Raw genomic sequence first — 24,535 nt, forward strand, 5'->3', positions numbered from 1 at the left:
CCTGTATGGACACCATAGCATCCTGAGAGATGATAGGACTGCTAACATTCAGACTACAGTGCCTGGATTTTCTTAAGAATTCATTCATTCATTCATTAGTTCTTCATTTTTAACTTTCTAATACTATCCAGGAGGTAGAGTCATGTAAATCAAACTATAGCTTCAGGAATGAATGTTCTTGTTTATTTAAAAATCTTAACCATAAAGATGGGGAGGGGAAAAAAGCAACTGAACACTTGGAAATTTTTAAATTTTTTTCTGAATGCTAGGAATTAAAACCAGGACCTCATGCAAGGCTACCCAAGTGCTCTATCGATTATACCCCTAGTTCAAATATCCATTTTTTTTTTCTTTTTTTGAGATAGGTCTCTCAGTGTTGCCCAACCTGGCCTCAAACTCCTAGTCTCAAGCAATTCTCCCACTTCAGCCTCCCAGGTAGTTGAGACTACAGACATAGGCCACCATGCCCAGCTAGAAATCTTTATACTCTTTTCAAAAATTAACAGATATCTTCCATCTGAAATAACTGCAGTTGCATTTTAAGTGTGCTTTTCCTGCCTTATTGCTATAGCCATTTTCTTGTCCCAAGCGAATGATTATCCAACTCCCAGATATAAAGATAGAAGTGATATTGAAAAAACAAATAGTTTCTCTTACGAACTGCTCCATGCCGGATGTGCTAAGTTCCATGACTGATTTTTTTTATTCTAGTTGAACTAGAAACAAGAAAAACAAATGGACCATTTTATTAACTTCCAAAGGAAATCTTCCTAAATTAAGCTCAATTCCTATTGAGCCTAGAATAAATTATTGTTTAGTTAAAAAGAGCACTCATGAAGGCTAGCTCTTCCAATTACAAATAAAAAATCTAGCTATTAAATCCATTCCTATCAACAATCATCTTTCTCCTCTCATAAAATTTAGGAAAATGTAAAAATAAAAGATAAGTTTTATATACCTATTTGGCAACCATCAGTTATTAAAAGGGGGACAACAAATTATTAATGTAATGACAGCCAACTTTGTGTTATATTTTGATAAATTATGTTTTCCTGGGCAATAATTTGTTTTTTAAATGAGTTGGCTTAACATTTATAATATTCTCCTTTTTTTTTAACATGATGAATCTGAGTTTTCTGTCACTTTCTCATTGCTAATATGGGTCATTTAAATCTTCATTCCTTTGCTCTTCAACAAACTTGCTAACAATTTTTCTATTTTAAATGTATTTAAAACTCCATGATGAATTGTGACCCCATCAGTTTGGGGCTGTGGTGAAGCACCTCATGATAGGAAGCTCATGGCATAAAGAAACACATGGCAGAGGAAGCCCATTCACCTCATGGCTGGGAACAAAAGAGAGGAAGGGACCTAAGTCCCAAATTCATCTTCAAGGACATGTCACCAGTGACCAGAAGACTTCTCCCCAGGCCCCACTTAACATTTCTTCCACCTCACAATGTTGCCAAGCTGGGGACTAAGCCTTTAACAACTTGCAGCAATACGATTTTTTCATTGGGTCCCCCAAATGTCACTATCAAGACATTTTTTTCTTTGGGATGGTGTGGTTTCTTCAATCTGCTTGAAGTGTTTCTCCCTGGCTTTTAGCATCCATTCCTTGGGTGAGCAGAACAGCTAATAGGTTTGTGCATTTTCACTTGAACTATTTGTTTTCCATCCTACACTACACCAATCTCTTCCATGACCTGTGTTACCACTTTTAAATACCTCCATTTTGGTTTCTCCAGTAAACATTTCTCTGGGGATGTTAGGCTATTTATAAGAGTGGGCTTGATGCAGAGTCCTTACTCATACTTTCAGTCTGTTTTCTTTTTCTTTTTTTTTTTTTTTTCTGCTTAACTTCAAGAATTTTATTCATTTCTGCAACATGGCAGTAGGTGGTAAGGCTCCTTCCTTTAACTCAAGAACAACCACACAAGTCTTTGGGATAACAAGACTGTTTGCTGAGTGGGTTCTGATATTACTGCCTCTTGTAGTACTATTGATCAAAGAGCACCTCTGAAGACTTCGTGCCACCAGAACTGCTCAAGTTCTGATCTAATTGGGGGATAATTTGTTTGTTTTTAATTTTGCTGGGGATGGAAACCAGAGACTTGGACATGCTACGCAAGAGTTCAGCTACACTCCCAGCCCCTGACTCTTGCTTTTTCTTTTCTTTTTTTTTTTTATTGTAAACAAATGGGATACATGTTGTTTCTCTGCCTGTACATGGCGTAAAGGCATACCATTTGTGTAATCATAAATCTACATAGGGTAATGTTGTTTGATTCATTCTGCCATTTTTTCCCTTCTCCCCCACCCCTCCCACCCCTCCCCTCCCTCTATACAGTCCTTCCTTCCTCCATTCCTGCCCCCCTCCCTAAACCCAACTCCAACCCCAACACTAACCCCTCCCACCCCCCATTATGTGTCATCATCCACTTATTAGCGATATCATTCTTCCTTTGGTTTTTTGAGATTGGCTTATCTCACTTAGCATGATATTCTCCAGTTTCATCCATTTTCCTGCAAATGCCATAATTTTATCATTCTTTATGGCTGAGTAATATTCCATTGTATATATATGTATATATACAACATTTTCTTTATCCATTCATCGATTGAAGGGCATCTAGGTTGGTTCCACAATCTGGCTATTGTGAACTGAGCAGCTATGAACATTGATGTGGCTGTATCTCTGTAATATGCTGATTTTAAGTCCTTTGGGTATAGGCCGAGGAGTGGGAAGCTGGGTCAAATGGTGGTTCCATTCCAAGTTTTCTAAGGAGTCTCCATACTGCTTTCCAGAGTGGCTGCACTAATTTGCAGCCCCACCAGCAATGTATGAGTGTACCTTTCTCCCCACATCCTCGCCAACACCTGTTGTTGCTTGTATTCTTGATAATCGACATTCTAATTGGGGTGAGATGGAATCTTAGGATGGTTTTGATTTGCATTTCTCTTATTACTAGAGATGTTGAACATTTTTCCATATGTTTGCTGATTGTTTGTAGATCTTCTTCTGTGAAGTGTCTATTCATTTCCTTAGCCCTTTTGTCGATTGGATTATTTGTCTTCTTGGTGTAGAGTTTTTTGAGTTCTATATAGATTCTGGAGATTAGTGCTCTATCTGAAGTATGATTGGCAAAGATTTTCTCCCACTCTGTAGGCTCTTTCTTCACATTGCTGATAGTTTCCTTTGCTGAGAGAAAACTTTTTAGTTTGAATCTATCCTAGTTATTAATTCTTGCTTTTATTTCTTGTGCTATGGGAGTCCTGTTGAGGAAGTCTGGTCCTAAGCCGACATGTTGAAGCTCTAGACCTACTTTTTCTTCTATAAGATGCAAGGTCTCTGGTCTGATTCTGAGGTCCTTAATCCATTTTAAGTTTAGTTTCGTGCATGGTGAGAGATATGGGTTTAGTTTCATTCTGTTGCATATGGATTTCTAATTCTCTCAGCACCATTTGTTGAAGAGCTATCTTTTCTCCATTGCATATTTTTGATACCTTTGTCTAGTATGAGAAAATTGTATTTATTTGGGTTTGTGTCCGTGTCCTCTATTCTGTACCATTTATCCACCTTTCTATTTTGGTACCAATACCATGCCGTTTTTGTTACTATTGCTTTGTAGTAGAGTTGAAGATCTGGTATTGCGATACCCCCTGCTTCACTCTTTCTGCCAAGGATTGCTTTAGCTATTCTGGGTTTTTTATTCTTCCAGATGAATTTCATAATTGCTTGCTCTATTTCTGTAAGGTACATCATTGGGATTTTAATTGGAATTGCATTGAATCTGTATAGCACTTTTGGTAGTATGGCCATTTTGACAATATTAATTCTTCCTATCCAAGAACATGGGAGATCTTTCCATCTTCTAAGGTTTTCTTGAATTTCTTTCTTTAGTGTTCTGTAGTTCTCATTGTGGAGGTCTTTCACCTCTTTTGTGAGATTGATTCCCAAGTATTTTATTTTTTTCGAAGCTATTGTGAATGGGGTAGTTTTCCTAATTTCTCTTTCTGAAGATTCATCGCTTATATATAAAAATGCCTTAGATTTATGTGCATTGATCTTATATCCCACTACTTTACTGAATTCACTTATGAGATCTAAAAGTTTTCTGGTGGAATTTCCTGGTTCCTCTAAGTATACAATCATATCATCAGCAAATAGGGATAGTTTGAGTTCTTCTTTTCCTATTTGTATCCCTTTAATTTCTTTGGTCTGTCTAATTGCTCTGGCTAGAGTTTCAAGGACGATATTGAATAGAAGTGGTGAAAGAGGGCATCCCTGCCTTGTTCCAGTTTTTAGAGGGAATGCTTTCAGTTTTTCACCATTTAGAATGATATTAGCCATGGGCTTAGCATAGATGGCCTTTACAATGTTAAGGAATGTTCCCACTATCCCTATTTTTTCTAGTGTTTTGAGCATGAAGGGATGCTGTATTTTATCAAATGCTTTTTCTGCATCTATTGAAATAATCATGTGATTCTTGACTTTAAGTCTATTGATATGGTGAATGACATTTATTGATTTCCTGATGTTGAACCAACCTTGCATCCCTGGGATGAAACCCACTTGATCATGGTGCACTATCTTTTTAATATGTTTTTGTATGCAGTTTGCTAAAATTTTGTTGAGAATTTTTGCGTCGATGTTCATTAAGGATATTGGTCTGAAATTTTCTTTCCTCGATGTGTCTCTGTCTGGTTTAGGTATCAGGGTAATATTGGCTTCATAGAATGAGTTTGGGAGGGTTCCCTCCTCTTCTATTTTATGGAATACTTTGAGAAGTATTGGAGTGAGCTCTTCTTTAAAAGTTTTGTAGAACTCGGCTGAGAACGCATCTGGTCCTGGACTTTTCTTTGTTGGTAGGCTTTTGATGACTTCTTTTCATTACTTGAAATTGGTCTATTTAAATGGTGTATGTCCTCCTCCTTCAGTTTAGGCAATTCATATGTCTCTAGAAACCTGTTGATGTCTTCGAAATTTTCTATTTTGTTGGAGTATAGGTTTTCAAAATAGCTTCTAATTATGTTTTGTATTTCAGTCGTGTCTGTTGTGATATTTCCTTGTTCATTCCGAATTTTAGTGATTTGGGTTTTCTCTTGTCTTCTCTTTGTTAGTGTGGCTAAAGGTTTATCAATTTTGTTTATTGTTTCAAAGAACCAACTATTTATTTTGTCAATTTTTTGTATTGTTTCTTTTGTTTCAATTTCGTTGATTTCAGCTCTCAGTTTAACTATTTCCTGTCTTCTACTACTTTTGGTGTTGGTCTGTTTTTCTTTTTCTAGGGCTTTGAGCTGTAGTGTTAGGTCATTTATTTTTTGAGTTTTACTTCTTTTATTAAATGCGCTCCATGAAATAAATCTTCCTCTAAGTACTGCTTTCATAGTGTCCCATAGATTTTGATATGATGTTTCTTTGTTCTCATTTACCTCTAAGAATTTTTTAATTTCCTTCCTAATATCTTCTGTTATTCATTCATCATATAATAGCATATTGTTTAATCTCCAGGTGTTGGAGTAGTTTCTGTTTTTTACTCTTTCGTTTATTCTAACTTCAATCCATTATGATCTGATAGAATACAAGGTAGTGTCTCTATCTTCTTGTATTTGCTGACATTAGCTTTGTGGCATAATATATGGTCTATTTTAGAGAAGGATCCATGTGCTGCTGAGAAGAAAGTGTATTCGCTCTTGGTTGGGTGCTATATTCTATAAATGTCTATTAAGTCTAAATTATTGATTGTGTTATTGAGATCTATGGTTTCTTTGTTCAATTTTTGTTTGGAAGATCTGTCCAGTGGTGAGAGAGGCGTGTTAAAATCACCTAGTATTATTGTGTTATGGTCTATTTGGTTTCTAAAATTGAGAAGGATTTGTTTAACATACATGGATGAGCCACTGTTTGGGGCATAGATGTTTATGATTGTTATATCTTGCTGATTTATGCTTCCCTTAAGCAGTATGAAATGTCCTTCTTTATCCCTTCTGACTAACATTGGCTTGAAGTCCACATTATCTGAAATGAGGATGGATACTCCAGCTTTTTTGCTGAGTCCATGTGCATGGTATGTTTTTCCCCATCCTTTCGCCTTTAGTCTATGGGTATTTCTTTCTATGAGGTGAGTCTCTTGCAGGCAACATATTGTTGGATCTTTCTTTTTAATCCAATCTGCCAGTCTGTCTTTTGATTGATGAATTCAGGCCATTAACATTCAGGGTTATTATTGAGATATGATTTGTATTCCCAGTCATTTGGTTCATATTTAAAATTTTTGACACATCTTGGTCCCTCCTTTATTTGACAGTTTCTTTAGGATAATTCCTCCCTTTGCTGATTTGCTTCTTTGTTTTTTATCTCTTCCTCATGAAATATTTTGCTGAGAATGTTCTGTAATGCTGACTTTCTTTTTGTAAATTCTTTTAGCTTTTGTTTATCATGGAAGGATTTTATTTCATCGTCAAATTTGAAGGTAAGTTTTTCTGGGTATAAGATTCTTGGTTGGCATCCATTTTCTTTCAGAGCTTGAAAAATGTTGTTCCAGGCCCTTCTAGCTTTTAGGGTCTGGATTGAAAAATCTGCTGATATCTGTATTGGTTTCCCCCTGAATGTAATTTGGTTCTTTTCTCTCACAGCCTTTAAAATTCTGTCTTTATTTTGTATGTTAGTTATTTTCACCATAATGTGCCTTGGTGTGAATCTGTTGCAATTTTGCGTATTTGGAGTCCTATAAGCCTCTTGAACTTGATTTTCCATTTCATTCTTCAGATTTGGGAAATTTTCTGATATTATTTCATTGAATAGATTGTTCATTCCCCTGGTTTGTTTCTCTAAGCCTTCCTCAATCCCAATAATTCTCAAATTTGGCCTTTTCATGGTATCCCATAGTTCTTGCAGATTCTGTTCATGATTTCTTACCATCTTCTCTGTTTGTTCAACTTTGTTTTCAAGGTTAAATATTTTGTCTTCAATATCTGAGGTTCTGTCTTCCAAGTGTTCTATCCTATTGGTTATGCTTTCTATGGAGTTCTTAATTTGGTTTATTGTTTCCTTCATTTCAAGGATTTCTGTTTGGTTTTTTTTCAATATCTCTAACTCTTTATTGAAATGATCTTTTGCTTCCTGAATTTGCTCTGTTAACTGTCAATTGGTGCGATCATTCAATGCCTGCATTTGCTCTTTCATCTTATCTTTCAATGCCTGCATTTGCTCTTTCATCTCATCGTTTGCTTCCCTAATCATTTTAATTATGTACATTCTGAACTCCCTTTCTGTCATTTCTTCTGCCATGCTGTTGTTGGATTCTATTGATGTAACATCTAGATTTGTTTGGGGCATTTTCTTCCCTTGTTTTCTCATATTGTTCAGGAATCAGTGGGTCATTAAGCTATTGCAGATTTCCTCTATCGACTTATAATGTCCCTGAAGATTGCTAGTATATCCCCTCTTATCCTTCAGTAGCCTGAAGTCTTGGAGGAAGTTGATAATGCGGAGCTCCACGAAGAAGCTGCCTCTCTAGGGGTGGTGACCCTCAGGTGGCATATATTCCCTGCTAGTGGGCAGAGGTGCCTCCACTCGTTGACCAATGGTCATCCAATGGGGAACTAGGCTGCGGGCTGAGGCAAGTCCTGTTTGTGCCTGTGTCTCTGGTTTTACCGTCCCTGTGGGAAAACCTCCCCCGGCAGGGAAGACTCACTCGGTGGGGACGTCTCGCTGGTCAGTTGCCCTCCTAGAGGTTCCCCTCAATCTACAACTACCGCCTGGGTTGGGCTGTCTTCCTTTACAACGTTCCCAGGGGCCCGGACCTACCTCCTTGACCTGGGAGCCTCACACTTCGCAGGCGAGTCTCCTTAGGCAGCCTCTCCCAGATAATCTGCCCGCAGTCCTGAAAACTTCGCTCCGCCCCTAGGCCTGTCTCTGTGCGGCTCTTCCAGCAAGAAGCCACCTAGTTCCTGGGACCCTGCTCTGCACCTAATTGCCTGGCTATGCGGTCCCTCCTCTGAGCCGCCACCTGGAGCCCCGTACAATAGCTCCAATACCCAGAGACCCACCACACACCTCCTCCTCCGGACAGCGGCCCGGTTTCTGACGCAGTCACTAGGAGTCCAAGCAACTCACTTCGCGTCGCCTCCTCCCGCCAACCGCCCGTAGCCCTAGGCAGTCACTCCGAGTCCAAGTGACCCGCCCTGTTCCTCTTCCTCCTCCTCGGGGTAGCCCCCCGGGTGTTCAGGAGCGGTGGCTCCGAGACCAAGTGACCCACCGTGCTCCTCCTCCAGGCAGGCCACCAGTGTTCAGGAGCGGTCGCTTTTAGTCCAATGAACTCACCACTCGCCTCCTCCTCTGGCAACCACCTGTGGCTCTGATGCAGTCACTCCCAGACCAAGCGACCCGCCGCGCTTCTCCTCTTCCTCCGGGCAACCCCCTGATGTTCAGAAGGGGTCGTTCTGGGTCTAAACAGCTCGCCACGCAGCTCGTCCTCTGGCAACCGCCTGTGGCTCTGATGCAGTCACTCCTAGACCAAGCGACCCACCGCGTTCCTCTTCCAGGCAGGCCACTGGTGTTCAGGAGTGGTCGTTCTGAGTTCAAACAACTCGCCACGCAGCTCCTCCTCTGGCAACCGCCTGTGGCTCTGATGCAGTCACTCCTAGGTCAAGCGACCCGCCGCGCTCCTCCTCTTCCTCCGGGCAACCCCCCGGTGTTCAGAAGCGGTCGTTCTGAGTCTCAACAGCTCGCCACGCAGCTCCTCCTCAGGCAGCCGCCCGGAGCCCCAGTGGTTGCTGTGAGTCCAAGCGCTGTGCTTCTCCAGTCTGTTTTCTTGTGAACATCTCTTCACTCCCACCTTCCATATTCCCCAGTGATACCAATCCCTGAGGCTTTCCAGGGTTTCTGTAAAGCTAAGGAATTTGCTTTTCATTGATAGACCATCCCTCATTCCTAGCTGGTGAGGTTCAAACTCTCTCTGATCTGCTAAGTCATTTACTATTTATCTTTATATCTTAATGCTCAGGTCTAAAGCTAGTTTTACCAAAGATAAAGCTGTTTCTCTTTTGAGGTCCCTTGATATTGTGTTATGACAATATATTTTCTTTATTTGTTCTAATTAGTTAGACATGACAGCAGAATGCATTTCAGCTCATCGTACACAAATGATAGCAGTATCCTTACTTGAACATTTTACTCATAAAAGGAAGTTCTGTCAAAAGAGAAAAATATTAGTTGACTCAAGATCCACTAAGTAATAGTTGGTTACAATAACTTCTTATGTATTACCAGCTTTCCAGATAAACCATGACTCAGCTTTTGCATTATTCTGTCAAATAAAACTCAAATTCAGACTTGGGCAAGGAAAAACTTCTCAAAAAATTATTGCAAGAAAGGGGAAAAAAACTATTATAATAAGGAGAACATCCAACCTTAATGTCTACATGTCTCAAAAGCAAGTTAGAAAAACGTTTTGTCTTGGTTTGCTTTGTTGATAGGGAAGAGTAACAGAACTGGTCATCAGGGAATGTGACGAGCAGGTGCAGGCAACTTGATCAGACAGGAGATCAGAAAATGGTTATCTTAAGATGAATTGATGCTCAAAAGAGGCCATTATGGAAGGGCTGAAATGCTAGCTCAGGCTAAGGAAAGAATCTTCACTGAAGTTTGGTCAAATCATGATAGCCGGTATTTTCTCCAGCTTGATAAGTGGGACAAAAAGTTCATCTGTTTATGAGCTAAACATGGGAATCTGGAGGGTCTGTGTCTGGACTGGTAAACAAGAAGGGAGTCCTGAGGCTTATACAAGTCACATGGGGAATGACAGTTCCTTCCAGCAAGCTATTCCCAGAAAGCAACAGGGTAGTGGGATCAGTAGAATCATTTTTCAGAATGAAAATGCTCAGATTAGCATCCATATTATCAGTACATGCTCTCTTTTTTCTTTTCTATCCCTGACCCAACAGGCCTCTCTCTGATGTCTCTCACTCCCACTTCCTTTGACCTTTGCTGGGCTTATTCCTACTCACCATTTGGTGTTATGCATAGGCAACACCTCTTCTGGGAAAGTGTCCCAAACTACCTCCAGAAATATGGTAGAACAGGGCTGTGCCTTCTCTCTGTAAATTAATCACACTGCATGTGATGTCTGCCTAGTCCTCTAGGACAGAGCCCTGTCTTACTCATCGCTGTATCAGCACTTAACCCAGTGACTGAGACTCTGTAGGCTTTCAGTAAACAGTAAATGAATATGGGGTGGTTACCATGGCTGTGACTCTTGAAAACCAGCCTGTACTCACAGTCTACTGAGAGCCAGAACAATCTCCAGATTCTTGGGATTGTTCAGAGGGTGATGATCCAGGTGCTTTATCATTCCATCCTCCATTGTGAGGATTCTTCATTGGCTTTTTGTATGACAATTAACATGGAGGAAAATAATGTGCTGGTTTCCATTTAACCCTCTTAGGTGTTTTGAAAACAATCTTTCAGTAAAGAGTTTGAAATTAGTTTTTAGAACATTAAATAGTTGTCTTGTTCAGATATTATTTATCAATACTGAACATATCAGTCAATACAACTGATCACTGAAAGGTGATACTAGTGCTAAATTGTTGAGAGTATTTTCTGACTTTCAGTATAGGGTAAAAAAAATGGGTAAATTTGAGAAATATTTTTGAAGGGAAATGTAAACTTTTATATTCAGAAAAGCACATTGAGTCAGGAGTCATAGAGTATATGGAGTCATTGTAAATGATGTAGTTCATCTCCTTTATTTGTAGTTAAGAAAATTAGGTTTCAGATATGTGGCATATCAAAGTTTAGATAGAACCAGAAAGTGTCGCTGGCTCTTTGCGGTGCCAAATCCACAGGTATTTGTCACCGCCTGCAGCAACAATTTGTGCAGGTCTTTATGGGTGGTGGACTGGAAACTGAGCTACTTCTATTTCTGAGCTACTTCCTTCCTTGCTTGCTTGTTTATAGAGGATAGAGGAAATGAGGTTTACTTGCTTTGAGAGGAGAGAGAGAGAGAGGCTTTGCTTATCGGAGAGAAAGAGACTTTGCTTAAGAGAGAGAGACTACACTTTCAGAATCTATATCTTCTTAGTTCTGCTGCTTCTTCTTAAAGGTACTTCCTGCATCCTGTGAACTAAGGGTGCGTCTATCTGAGGTGCTTCCTAATGATGCGTCCCGCCAATGTGATCTGCCTATCTGTGATCTGCAACCTAAAGATGTGTTCTCAGTTCTCCGCTCTGTGATCTGCCTTCCGCTGCTGCCCCTACTCGCTGCTTCTATCTGCTTGCCACTTCTTCTTCTTCCTTTCTGCTAATGGCTTCTCCACTTCTTTCTGCTAGCTGCTGCTCTTACTGTCGCTCCTTACTCCCGCGCCCCCATCCCCCGCCCACTTATATTCCCTCCAGGAGGCGGAGGGCGGGGCCACGCCAGTTGCGATCAGGCGAGGAGCCAGCTGCCCCATCACGGCAAGGGTCAAAATGAGTAGGCCCAAGCAGGCGTTATCGGGAACACCTGTGCACGTGTTGTTCGCGTGAACTTAATTGAATACGGCCAGTGATAAATCACCTGAGTGCGCTTATGCCAATTAACCTCCTCACTGCTGATGTGATCAGGCGCCATTCTGGCTGGCACAGCCCCCAACAATTCCCCCCTCTTTATATAAAATGAAAAGAAAGCTGGCAGGGATCGTGCCTGTCTTAGGTTGTCCACGGCAGAGCAACATCCTTACCCGTCATTGGACAATGAGGCTCTAGCCCTCATTTCCTGTCTTAGGTTGGTATGAGCTCCCCATGAATCTTACCCATCTTTGACTACTGATCCAGCACACTCAGCCATATACTGGGAGATTGTTCTGCTTCAAAGGCGGCCATGGCCTGTTTTATGATCACATTATGAGCCTGTTGACTGGCTTTGAGGCATTTGTAGATGTAAGATAGAATTAACACAAGCATACCCAAGCTTATTAGTGTAAAACCTAAAAATCCCCAAAATTTGGTGCCAAATTGTGCTGAAAAAACAATTATTTCACCCTCTCTACATTTTTCAATATTAACTCCATTAACCTTCTGGTCAGTGCACTTCCCTTTACTTATAAACCCTCCTTAAAGGTGAGGTACCAACATGAAGAATTAAAAAGTTACACAGGATGAAAATAAGCAGCTTGCTTTACTGAGAAAAAGATGAAAACTATCTGAGTGGCTAAATAAGCTTATGAGGGGCTATGGATCCACCAATTCCAATTTGGGGATTGCCCGAGTGATGCAATCACTATCAGCAAAAAGATCTATTACTCCTTAAACTCTACAAGGGCTATGACGGCTGCTTCCATTTTGTGGGCCTTGAGTTAAAGAGTTCTGTGCCCTGTTTCTTAAATGATTTGGTAGCCCAATGTTTTTCTTTTCTGCGCCTTGGGCAAAGACCTGGGGCATGAGGTATAACAGATTTTACTATAGTTATCTCTTGGCTTTTCTTTTGTTAGGGCATTGTCTCTTTGCTGCTGTATGTATGTGCATATACTCTAGGATCATATTGATTTTGAGTATCTATTGAAGCATATTAGCTTTCCATTAGCATATCAACATTTCTACCTTGCTACTGCGTTTCTGCAAGCAGTTTCAACAGCTATTTCTTGCCACTGAGCTCTCCAATTAGACATTGTCCTCCAGATAACACTGCTCTGCATAGCTGTTTCCAATCAGTCTTCTCTATTTTGGTCCTCAAATATGGGCAGGTTCTACAAATTTTGAAGCTCTTTGTATTAGGTTTAGCTTTCTCCTACCTTTTCCCCTTGTTCTTAAGTTTTCACTACCACTTGGTTATTCCTTTTGGGGGTTCTTTGTATTAGATTTAGCTCTCTCCTTTTTCCCTTGTTCTTAAATTTTCTGAGTAATTGTTTTCTAGGTTACTACCACTCAATTCTTCCTCCCTTTGTTCTCTTTAAGAGTTCTTTTCTGTTGCTATTAGATCCTGTTTATGAAGATCCCCCTGTGGTACACTGAGCAGCTTTTCTTTTATAAAGCCTGGGCTTATTTCTGTTAGAGTTTGAATATGTGATCCAAAGGCCACACTAACAGTAGTACAAACACACAAACGATACAAAATACACACATTAGGACGTACATTCCCTCACTAGGGGAATCTTCTGTTAACATTCCCTCACTAGGGGAATCTTCCGTTAACATTCCCTCACTAGGGGAATCTTCTGTTATATTCCCTCTCTGGGGGAATCTTCCGTTAACATTCCTTCACTAGGAGAATCTTCTGTTATATTCCCTCTCTAGGGGAATCTTCCTTTAACATTCCCTCACTAGGGGAATCTTCTCGTTACGCTCTTTCTGCTGTCTCTCAGGACAGCCTTCTGTTATGGACAAACACACAAGTAACACAAAATACACACATTTTTGCACTTCACTGATATGCCCTTTGTGATCTTTTCCTACTATCCCTTGCCCTTAAACCGCTCTGGCCAGAAACTCCTGGGAGGGTCTTACTTTCCCTGCCGTACCTATTCCCAGAGACAGACTTCTTCAGTTTACTTTCCCCACTGTGCTGATTTCCTTTTATCCCCTAAGGTTGTTGCTTATTTCCCTCCCCGTCCGGGACACCAAGAAAGAAATTGTTTCTTTCATTTCCCAGGTTAGGATTTTTTTCCCTCTAACTCAAAGATGAATTTTTTTTTTTTTTTTTTTTTTGGTTTCTCTCCTTAACACTTAGGAGAATTCTTGAACCAACATCATAAGTGATTTTAAGTATGAAATTCCAGAAAAGATAGAGATTTTAGACATAAACACACTATATTTATACTGTTGTTTAGAACACCTAACTGAATACTTCTGATTAGAGGGATCATCAATGTTAACAATCATAAATCATCAAAAGAGGACAGAGGGAAATCTATTGCTTGATGAGCTGCAGCCCAGTGGCTCTTCAAATGAACTTAATGGGAATCCCAGATGATACCCCAGGTGATCTCTGATTATTTCCATCCATTCCACTGCAGAACCAGGCTGAAAATGCAAACTTGATTCTCAGGTATAGAATTATGTTAAGCTAGCAAAACATTGAAGTATTATTTCATTTCATCTAATAAGTTTCTTGAGCAGCTGCTAAATTCTTAGAATCTCTAGCACAGAAGTTAGGAACTCTTCCTAATTACTTGTGAGTCTTCAAATGTTCATTTAGAGGGCAGAAATTAATGTAGTATTGGATCATTATATGAAAAGGTGATGTTATGTCATGCTACAGAAAGATGGAGGTATCAGTTTTTTTTATTTATTTTTATTGTAAACAAATGGGATACATGTTTCTCTGTACATGGAATAAAGGCATACCATTTGTGTAATCACACATTTACATAGGGTAATGTTGTTTGATTCATTCTGTTATTTTTTCCTTCCCCCCACCCCTCCCACCCCTCTTTTCCCTCTATACAATCCCTCCTTCCTCCATTCTTGCCCCCTCCCCTGCCATTATGTGTCATTGTCTGCTTATCAGCAAGATCATTCATCCTTTGTTTTTTTGAGATTGGTTTATCTCACTTAGCATGATATTCTCCAATTTCATCCATTTGTCTGCAAACGCCATAATTTTATCATTCTTTATGGCTGAGTAATATTCCATTGTATATATATATACCACAGTTTCTTTATCCATTCATCAGTTGCAGGACATTAGGTTGGTTCCACAATCTGGCTATTGTGAATTGAGCAGCTATGAACATTGATGTGACTGCATCACTGTAGTATGCTGATTTTAAGTCCTTTGGGTACAGGCTGAGGAGTGGGATAGCTGGGTCAAATAGTGGGTCCATTCCAGGCTTTCTGAGGAATCTCCATACTGCTTTCCAGATTGGCTGCACTAATTTGCAACCCCACCAGCAATGTATGAGTGTACCTTTTCCCCCACATCCTTACCAACACCTGTTGTTGCTTGTATTCTTGATAATCGCCATTCTAATTAGGGTGAGGTGGAATCTTAGGGTAGTTTTGATTTGCATTTCTCTTATTACTAGAGAAGTCGAACATTTTTTTCATATATCTGTTGATTGCTTGTAGATCTTCTTCTGGGAAGTGTCTGTTCATTTCCTTAGCCTGTTTGTTGATTGGATTATTCGTATTCTTGGTGTAGAGTTTTTTGAGTTCTTTATAGATTCTGGAGGCCAGATGTTACTGATTTCCTAATTCCTTCTAGGTTGACTAGCACAGGTCTACATCTTCATTCCATTAAACCCAACCTCCGTAGCCCCCACATCACCTCCAAGCTTCTCTGGCCTGATAATATTCAAAGTTCCCACTCGTCATCTATCATACTATTAGTTATCACATGTCCTATAGAATAGTCATTATCTTAAAATAAGAGAAAGTCAGTCTGGCACTAACAACTGGAGCTTGGTGCTCCTGGAAGCCATTCTGGTTCCCACAACTACAGTTAAACATAAACCATTGCTCAAAACACCAACATCAGACAGGCTACTCAGTGTCTACCATGAGAAAATAAAAACCTAACCACTGTGATCATGTCTAAATACAGACCAAAAGAAAATTGTCTAAACCAGAAAAATGACAAAACATACTTTTTTTCTGTCTGATAGAAGTGACTACCACTTCTCTACTGATTATAGCTTTAGTCCCACTTTGTCGCTTCCACCTACTGGATAAAATTAAGACCCCCAATAATAGAATTACTCCACTTCCTCATGAACATTTAGTCCAAAAAACAACCAGACAAACAAACAAACCCAGTTTCTTAAACGGTCAGAAGATCATCTAATGCAAGCACAAATCCCATAAGCCCTTTCTTTTCTTTTTTTTTTTACAATAAAACTTTATATTTTTTTATTGTAAACAAATGGGATACATGTTGTTTCTCTATTTGTACATGGAGTCAAGGCATACCATTTGTGTAATCATAAATTTACATAGGGTAATGTTGTTTGATTCATTCTGTTATTTTTTCCCTTCCCCCCGCCCTCCCACCCCTCTTTTCCCTCTATACAGTCCTTCCTTCCTCCATTCTTACCACCCTCCTTAACCCTAACCCTAACCCTAACGCTAACCCCTCCCACCCCCCATTATATGCCCTCATCCGCTTATCGGCAAGATCATTTGTCCTTTAGGTTTTTGAGATTGGCTTATCTCACTTAGCATGATATTCTCCAATTTCATCCATTTGCCTGCAAATGCCATTATTTTATCATTCTTTATGGCGGAGTAATATTCCATTGTATATGTATGCCACAGTTTCTTTATCCATTCATCAATTGAAGGACATCTAGGTTGGTTCCACAATGTGGCTATGGTGAATTGAGCAGCAATGAATATTGATGTGGCTGTATCTCTGTAGTATGCTGATTTTAAGTCCTTTGGGTATAGGCCAAGGAGTGGGATAGCTGGGTCAAATGGTGGTTCCAGTCCAAGCTTTCTGAGGAATCTCCATACTGCTTTCCAGAGTGGCTGCACTAATTTGCAACCCATAAACCCTTTCTAATACCCTTTCTCTGGGACTGCCCATGGTTCCCCTATTGTATTAGCCTCTTATTGCAGCAAGCCAATAAACTAAACATTTTGCTAATGTGTAGGTCCTGAGAGTCTTAGATTCATGGACTTCAACAATTCTTTCAACTAAGTGAATGTACAACTAGTGGTTCAGGGAAGTGTTAAGAATCGTTTTCTTTTCCAACATTTTTTCTTTGTTCTGACAGATGAGATGTACTATTCAATTATGAAAGTTAGCATTCAGCCTTGGAAAAAATTTAGGGAAAGCTTGAGCACCAAAATAAAGCTTTACCAAACCTGTCCATCTTTACCGAGTGTTGTAGAATATCACGTTCTTCTTGCACACATCCACACGCCCTTCCACCTCCCTCCATGAATTGAAGCAGCATGAGGTCCCTCCTGGTGCCATGTTTCTGGAATTCCCATGCTCCAGAACTGTAAGCCCAAACAAATTTCTTTTGTTTATAAATTATCCAGTCCTGAGTAATATAAAATGGACTAAAAAAAAATCCCCAGCTATTTAAAGTTATTGTTTTGATACCTAATTACTTGTTAATATGTTTTAGTTTTTCTTTAAAATGGCAAAAGAAGAGATTTAGTTACCTAAATTTCCGGATTCTTTTATTAGAATTACTGGGGTTATCCTTAAGGAAAGTGATAACTTGCAAATTTCTTCTGTGATTAGAGAGAAAGGCAATAGGGGGCAGGTAAAATTAGCCCCAGAACTTTAACAACCTCCAAAGTGTTTCTGGTTCACAGAAGACTATGATCTGGGGCCAAGTTTTCCTTCTGGCAGCCCACCAATATTTGAAATGTTGAAAAATCATGAGTACAATCCTTATAATTTTACAAACTCATTATTTAAATAAATAAAAATATTTATTTAGTGCCTATTAAGTGCCAGGTATGGTTCTAAGCATTGAGGATGAAATAGGGGAAGAAACTCCCAGTCTCTGCTGGTAAGGAGATAATGGGAGAACAGATATCACTGTGACAAGGGATTGGTGGTCCTCAAAAAGACATGCCATGTTCTAAACAAAACTTGTATGTGTGACTAAGTTGGAAAAAAATATCTTTATGCTGTACTTTAGGGTTTCAATATGAGATTATCCTGGAGTACCCAGATGGGCTCTAAATGCAATGATAAGTATCCTTAGAAGAAAAGACTGAGGTGAGAAGACCATGTGAAAATGGAGCAGACAAGCCAAGGGATACCTGGAGCCACCAGCAGCTAGAAGAGGCCAGGAAGGATTCTACCCCAGAGATTTCAGAGGGGGGCATGGCCCTGCCAACACATTGATTTTGAATTCTGGCCTCCAGAACTAAGAAAGAATACATTGCTTTTGTTTTAAACCGTCCAGTTTGTTGAAACTTATTAATGCAGCCCTGGGAAACTAATATAATAGTCATGCAAATGACATATAATTAAAGGTTGTAGACTGTGAAAGAAATGGGATTTTACAAAAGCAGATAACAAAGGTGCTTAATCTAAACTTAGCAACAAGAGAAGTTTCACAAGAGGTAAAAGACAAAGATCCTAAAAGAAGATTCCAGAAGGCTAAATGGGTCCAAAAAGACAACTTTAAGAGTTCATAAAATGAGGCTCTTTTCAGTATTTTAAGATTCTGTGAGTACTAATATTAATATAATTATGTAAATTAAACACCAATCAACTACAAAGTCAATATCAAGTTTTCTTACTTAGAACCTTTCCTGTGACAAATAAGTGTCCTAACACTTTTCCAAACTGATGAAATTTAACAGTAAATGTAGAACAGGGCAGTCCTCTTCCATGCCTCTGTGTTTTTGCAGCCAACTGGGAGGCAGGCCATCTGTTAAAAATTGCAGGAACACCTCAAGTGTCTTCCCATATCCACGTTATAGGACTCACCCTGAAACTGTGGAGGACACGGAGAACCCCCAGTGACACCTGAACCAGTTGTGTAATCAGCCCTGGGCCTACAAGATAGGTGGGGTGATTCTCAGAAGCAGGCCAGGCCAAGAAGTTAAGGGCAGCACAAGATCCAGAGGAGCCATAAAATTAGTGCCACACTTAATTATTATTTTTTTAATTGCAAAGGAAATTTCTTTTGAATTTTGAATTATCATTTAATGAATGTTCCAAGTCACCGACATCATTTACAGTGCTTTATATGCATTCATTTAAGTTTAACAAAATTATGAAAAAGATGCTATTTATAATCCCATTCTGTGAATGAGGAAACTGCAGTTCAGAGAGCTAAAGTAAATTGCCCAAAGTCACACAATTCTTAAGTGGCAGAACTGGGATTCAAACCCTAGAATTCATCTCCATAAGTGCTGTATTTTCCAAAATCTCTCTAATTTCCATAATAACAAAAATAGCAACCATTAACAGTATCAAATCAATGAGGAAGATCTAATTGTCATCCTCATTTTACCAATGAAGATGGCAAGGTTCAGAGAGGTTCAGAGGTTTGGAACTTGTCCAAAGTCCCACAGAAACTAAATGAAGGAACCTAAACTTGATCCTATGGGGTCAACAGACTCCAGAGCCCAGGGAATTAGCCACCACTACAGTGACTTCACATCCAGCTCTTTACCCTTCATGTTAGGAACTTTCCTGCTTTGTTCATGTTCTTGGTTTATTTTTTGCTTCCTACCCACACACTCATAGCTCCAGGTTTGAATCTCCCTGAATAAGGGGACATTCTCATCATGTTCTTTTTTTTTTTTTTTTTAAACTGAGTTTTGAACCGAGGGGTGCTTAACCACTGAGCCACATCCCCAGCCCTTTTTATTTTTTATTTTGAAACAGGGTCTTGCTAAGTTGCTGAGGCTGGCCTCAAACTTATGATCTTCCTGCTTCAGCCTCCCCAGTCTCTGGGTTTATAGGCCTGAGTCACCAGGCTCAGCGTATGTTCTTCATCTCAACCAGACACAGAACAGAACTTCAACTTTACTACATCCAGGTTTTCTTTTCATATGCCTTTCAAAAAGCAATAATAACAAATGGCTATTATTCCTTTTATGATTTTACTAACATATATCAATTATACCTGTTAACGGTGTTCATATTTCAGCACATGCATACAGGTACACTAATCAATTACACAGCACATGCATACAGGGTACACTAATTAGCACTTCTGTCTCCTTATCATTTCTTTATACTTGAAGCCCTCAAGTTCCTCCCTTCTAGATCTTCATAAACTTCGTTTACTCTGAACTAAGTCACCCCAATGACTGCAGAACACCAGAACTTATTTCTTCTATCTAAATGTGTTTTGGCACCTGTAATCCAACCTTCCCTTATCCATTCTCCCCACAACCCTTCCCAACCCCCGGTCATCACTATTCTCCATCCAAAAGAGACTTTTTAAATTTCCACATGAGAGAGAAAATGTAGTGTTTGTTTTTGTGTCTGGTTTATTTAGCTTAACATAATAACCTCCAGTTCATCCATTTTGCTGGAAATTTCAGGATTTCATTCTTCTATGTCTTAATAGTGTTCTGTTATGTATATATGCCATTTCTTTATATGAATTCATCCACTGATGAGCACAAAGTTGGATTCCATATCTTAGCTACAATAAATAATGAATAATGCTACAATAAACACAGGAGTGCAGGTTTCTCTTTGGTGTGCTGATTTCATTTCCTTTATATATGAATTATTGGCATTGGTATTTCTTCTTTTGAGAAATACATTTGTCCATTTTTAAATTAAATGAGCTGGTTTTTTGTTGTTAAACTTTTGAGTTCCTTACATATTCTGGATATTAATCCTTTGTTGGATGAATAGTCAGGCAAATATTTTCTCCCATTCTTTGCCTCTTCATTCAGTGGATTGTTTCCTTTGCTGTGTGGAAGCTTCTTAGTGTGATATCATCTCATTTTATTTTTTATTTTGTTTCTTGTGATTTCAGGGTCACATCCAAAAAATTATTACTTATCCCAGTGTCTTAAAGCAGTTCTCCTGTTTTCTTCTAATAGTTTCACAGTTTCAGGGCTTATATTTAGGTATTTGATATGCTTTGTGTTTATTTTGCACAGGATAAGAGATGGGAGTCAAGTTTCAATATTCTGTATGTGAATGTCAATTTTTCCCCACATGATTTATTGAAGAGGCTGTCCTTTCTCCAATGCATGTTTTTGGTAACTTTGGCAAAATCAATTGGCTGTAGATATGTGAGTTTATTTCTGAAATCTCTACTCTCTTCCATAGGGTCTTTATGTCTGGTTTTATGGCAATGCCATGCTACTTGGTTAATATGTCTCTGCAGTGTGTATTGAAATCAAGTATTGTGAAGCTTTGTTATTTTTGTTCAAGATTGCTTATCTATTTGAGGTCTTCGTGCTTCCATATGAATTTTAGATTGTGTTTTTTTAGGCCTCTGAAGAATGTCATTGGTATTTTGATAGGTATTGCACTGGTTTTATAAATTATTTGGGGTAGGATGGATATTTTAACAACAGTCTTCCAATCCATGAACATGTGAAGTCTTTCCATATGTGTGTCTTCTTTGATTTCTTTCATCAGTGTTTTCTAATTTTTATTATAGAGGCCTTTTGCTTCCTTGATTTATTCCTAGGGTTTTGTTGTTTGTTTGTTTGTTTGGTTCATTGGTTCAGTTTACAGTAACTATGAATGAAATTCCCTTCATGATTTCTTTGTCGGTAAACTTGTTATTTTTGTATAAAAATTCTACTGAGTTTTGTATGTTGATTTTGTATCCTCCAACTTTACGGAATTCATTTATCAGTTCTAATAGACTTTTGGTGGAGTCTTTAGATTTTTTTCCTATACAGAATTCTATCATCTGCAAATGGGTAATTTGACTTCTTCCATTTCTATTTGTATGCCCTTTATTTCTTTATCTTACCAACTTTCTCTGGCTAAAATTTTCAGTGCTAAGTTGAATAGGAGCAGTGGGAGTGGACATTCTCATCTTGTTCCGGATCTTAGAGGAAACACTTTCAGCTTTCCTCATTTAATACAATGTTGGCTGTGAATTTGTCATAGGTAGCCTTTATTATGTTGGCGTACCTTCCTTCTATTCCTAACTTGTTCAGTGTTTTCATGATCATGAAGGGATGTCAAATTTTCTCAAATGTTTTAACTGTGCATATTGATATGATCATATGATTTTCTCTCCTTCATTCTTTTGATGTGGTGTACCATGTATTGATTTGAGTATATTGAACCATCCTTGCATCCCTGGGAAAAATTCATCTTGATCATGATTGTTTAGTCTTCTTGATATGCTATTGGATTCAATTTGCTAACATTTTGTTCAGAATTTTGATATCTATGTTTGTCAAGGATATTGGGCTATAGTTGCCTTTTTCCATTGTATCCTTGTCTGGTTTTGGTATCAGGTAATTGTATGTTTTTTGAGTTCTTACTATAACTTAGACTAACTACTATCTATTTTACTTGCATTTTTCCAATTAACTCTCCAAAAGAGACTGTGGTAGTATTAAAATTTTCATAGTTCAGATAAGGAAACTAAGGCTCATAAATGTTAAAACCTCCCAAAAAGTAATGGAGCGAATGCTGCCAGATTGGACATTCCAGCCCAGGCTGTTCAATTCCGAAGTCTATACACATGACAATGACAATAAACTCCTACCTCTTAAATCAATCTGAATACATGTGACTGGTTGCAAAGACAGACGTCTCCACAAAGGAGTGAATTTTCCCATGGAATATTTGGTAGCTGTTTACAGCAAAGACCTGGAATGGTTGGCAAACAGGCTTTAACTATTCTGACAAAGTCATTGATATTTTTCTTATGTCATAATGCAATGTCACACAATTTGCAGTTCAGAACCACTTATCAGATGTAATCAGACCTTACAGAAATGACATACCTGCCTACTGAGCTGACTAGAATCTTGAAATATATGATTATTAATTTATAGAACAAGTAACCCCACTGGAAAACCTAAGTATGAGACACCCTGACCAGACCCTGACAAATACAAAGTCAGGACATGGGAAGATGATGATCCTTCTGGAGTATTCTCAGAGGAAAAACTCTTATTGCATCACTAAGTTATGGGCACTAGAATGTCGCTTATCCACTATGAGCCATTTTATAGCTGTACTTCCTTAAGAAAGTGGTTCAGTCTCCATGAACCTCAATCTTCTCACTCATTAAATGTATCTACAACTAACTCCTATCTCAAGGTGTTTTTTAAAGGACTAGAAATATCCATAAAGAAGGTGGCATGTTTCCAACTATAGCTGATTGTTGCTGCCCCCTGTATCTTGATACAGGTATGTGCGTGCCACCAGACTAAAATATCCATGTTACTTATCTAAATGAACTTCCTGAAAGTATTACTGGAGAAAAACTGACAATTCATTTTAATTTGCTTTCCCAACATCACAAAAAATACAATTGCTGATTTTGCAAATGTTAGTTTTGTTGATCATCCCTTAGGACACTGCTTTTCGTATTAGTTTCCTAGGATGCCTTTTCCAGGTCTATAGGGTGTGCTACTTCCATGGGACCTTTCTGTGCAGAAGCTATTCTTTCCCGTGGGATGGGGATTCTTATTTTAGCATGCACCCCAGATAATTTCACTTACAGACTCATCTCCAGAGTGGTAATTCATGTTATTTTAGGTACCTGTGGCTCTCTACACCCTGACTTACAGTATGGTTTCCTCCTCTCCACTGGTATTAAGGGATGGCATCAAACTGTTACCCTTAATATCAAAAATCTGACTCTGTCATGGGTTTAGAGGCAAAAGCAAAACCCAAAGATGATTAAAGGATTAGAAAATCTAATGTACAAAGAAAATTGAAAGATACAAACATGCTTATCTCACAAAGGCAAGAAACCAGCCATTCCTCATTGAAGAATAGAACAAGAATGAAAAGAAACTGTATGGTAGCACAAAAGATTAAGAAAAACGTCTGGCAACCTTGTAAATTTGAAAATGAGTTAAATTAGAATGTTGTCAACTCTTCTCCTTTTGGAGAATTCAAAGATGTGGTTTAGAGTACCTATTGGGGACAGTCTGGTGCAGTCTTAGATTTATCCTTGCCCAAGGGCTGACAGATGGATCAAATGACCTCTCAGCATCCCTTCCATCCCCACACTTCTGTTTTCCTATGATCATTGGACTGGCTTGTTAGCTGAGTCAGATTTGCCCTTGCAAGTTAATGAAGGAGTCAGCTGCTTTAAAGGAAAGAAGTAGACTCTTTGTCCCAAAAATAAAAACCTGGCTTTCACTATTTCAGATTAGATTATACCATTACATCCATTTATTTCTTTGAATCACAAAGGTTCTTTTGTCCTCCTAGAGTTCCCTAACAGAGTGGAGATAAAGTAACCAAACCTATCAGATAAGGGTTTAGCAGAAATCAAGGCCCTTCAGTAGGACCAAGAACCAAGGTACAGGAAGGGGAAAACCCAAAGCAGACAGGGGAGGACAGAAATAGGATTATAAAAGTAAACTGCCTAATTGAAAATATGGCTCTAAGCTCCTGCAAAAGATAAGGCTCTTCTCTCTCAGATGAGTTCTGTTATTCTTTTGATGAAGGTAGAGCTCCTGACAGGTACGTTACATTGTCCATGGCACTGTGTTCACAAAACATGAAAATGGGTATGACTCCTGCTTTCCTGCAAAATACCTAATTATATAGTGAACACAGCAATTACTTGGGTTGGTGGGCAGGGGAGGTCTACACTCATGCAACAAATAATGACTGAGTTGCTAATATACACAAGGTAATCTTCTGGGTGGTAACCAAGTGGACAAATCCTTTGCCCTCAAGGAGCTTATATTCTGGTGAGAAGGTACATAACAAAAAAGCACAAGGTGCTCTAGGAACCAGGACAGGGAGAACTGTCCTCACTACCAAGGCTTTCCCAAGAAGGGAGGGTTCAATTGACATGTATAAATTGAGTAGGAGACACCTGGAGAATGGACCACTTAGAATTGCTTAAGACTGGACTGGGGAGGTAGTTCGGTAGTAGATCTCTTGTCTAACATGTGCAAGGCCCTGGGTTCTACCCGAGAACCACCAAAAGAAAAGAAGAAATTA

General features: G+C 39.0%; 1 protein-coding gene across 1 annotated transcript in view; it reads left to right on the forward strand.

The window, feature by feature from the left end:
- Positions 1-24,535, forward strand: part of Cpa6 (carboxypeptidase A6) — a 330,677-nt gene that overhangs the window by 202,428 nt on the left and 103,714 nt on the right. The gene's annotated exons all lie outside the window — the stretch shown is intronic.

Source organism: Sciurus carolinensis, chromosome 1 (assembly GCF_902686445.1).
Source record: "Sciurus carolinensis chromosome 1, mSciCar1.2, whole genome shotgun sequence".
Lineage (NCBI taxonomy): Eukaryota > Metazoa > Chordata > Mammalia > Rodentia > Sciuridae > Sciurus > Sciurus carolinensis.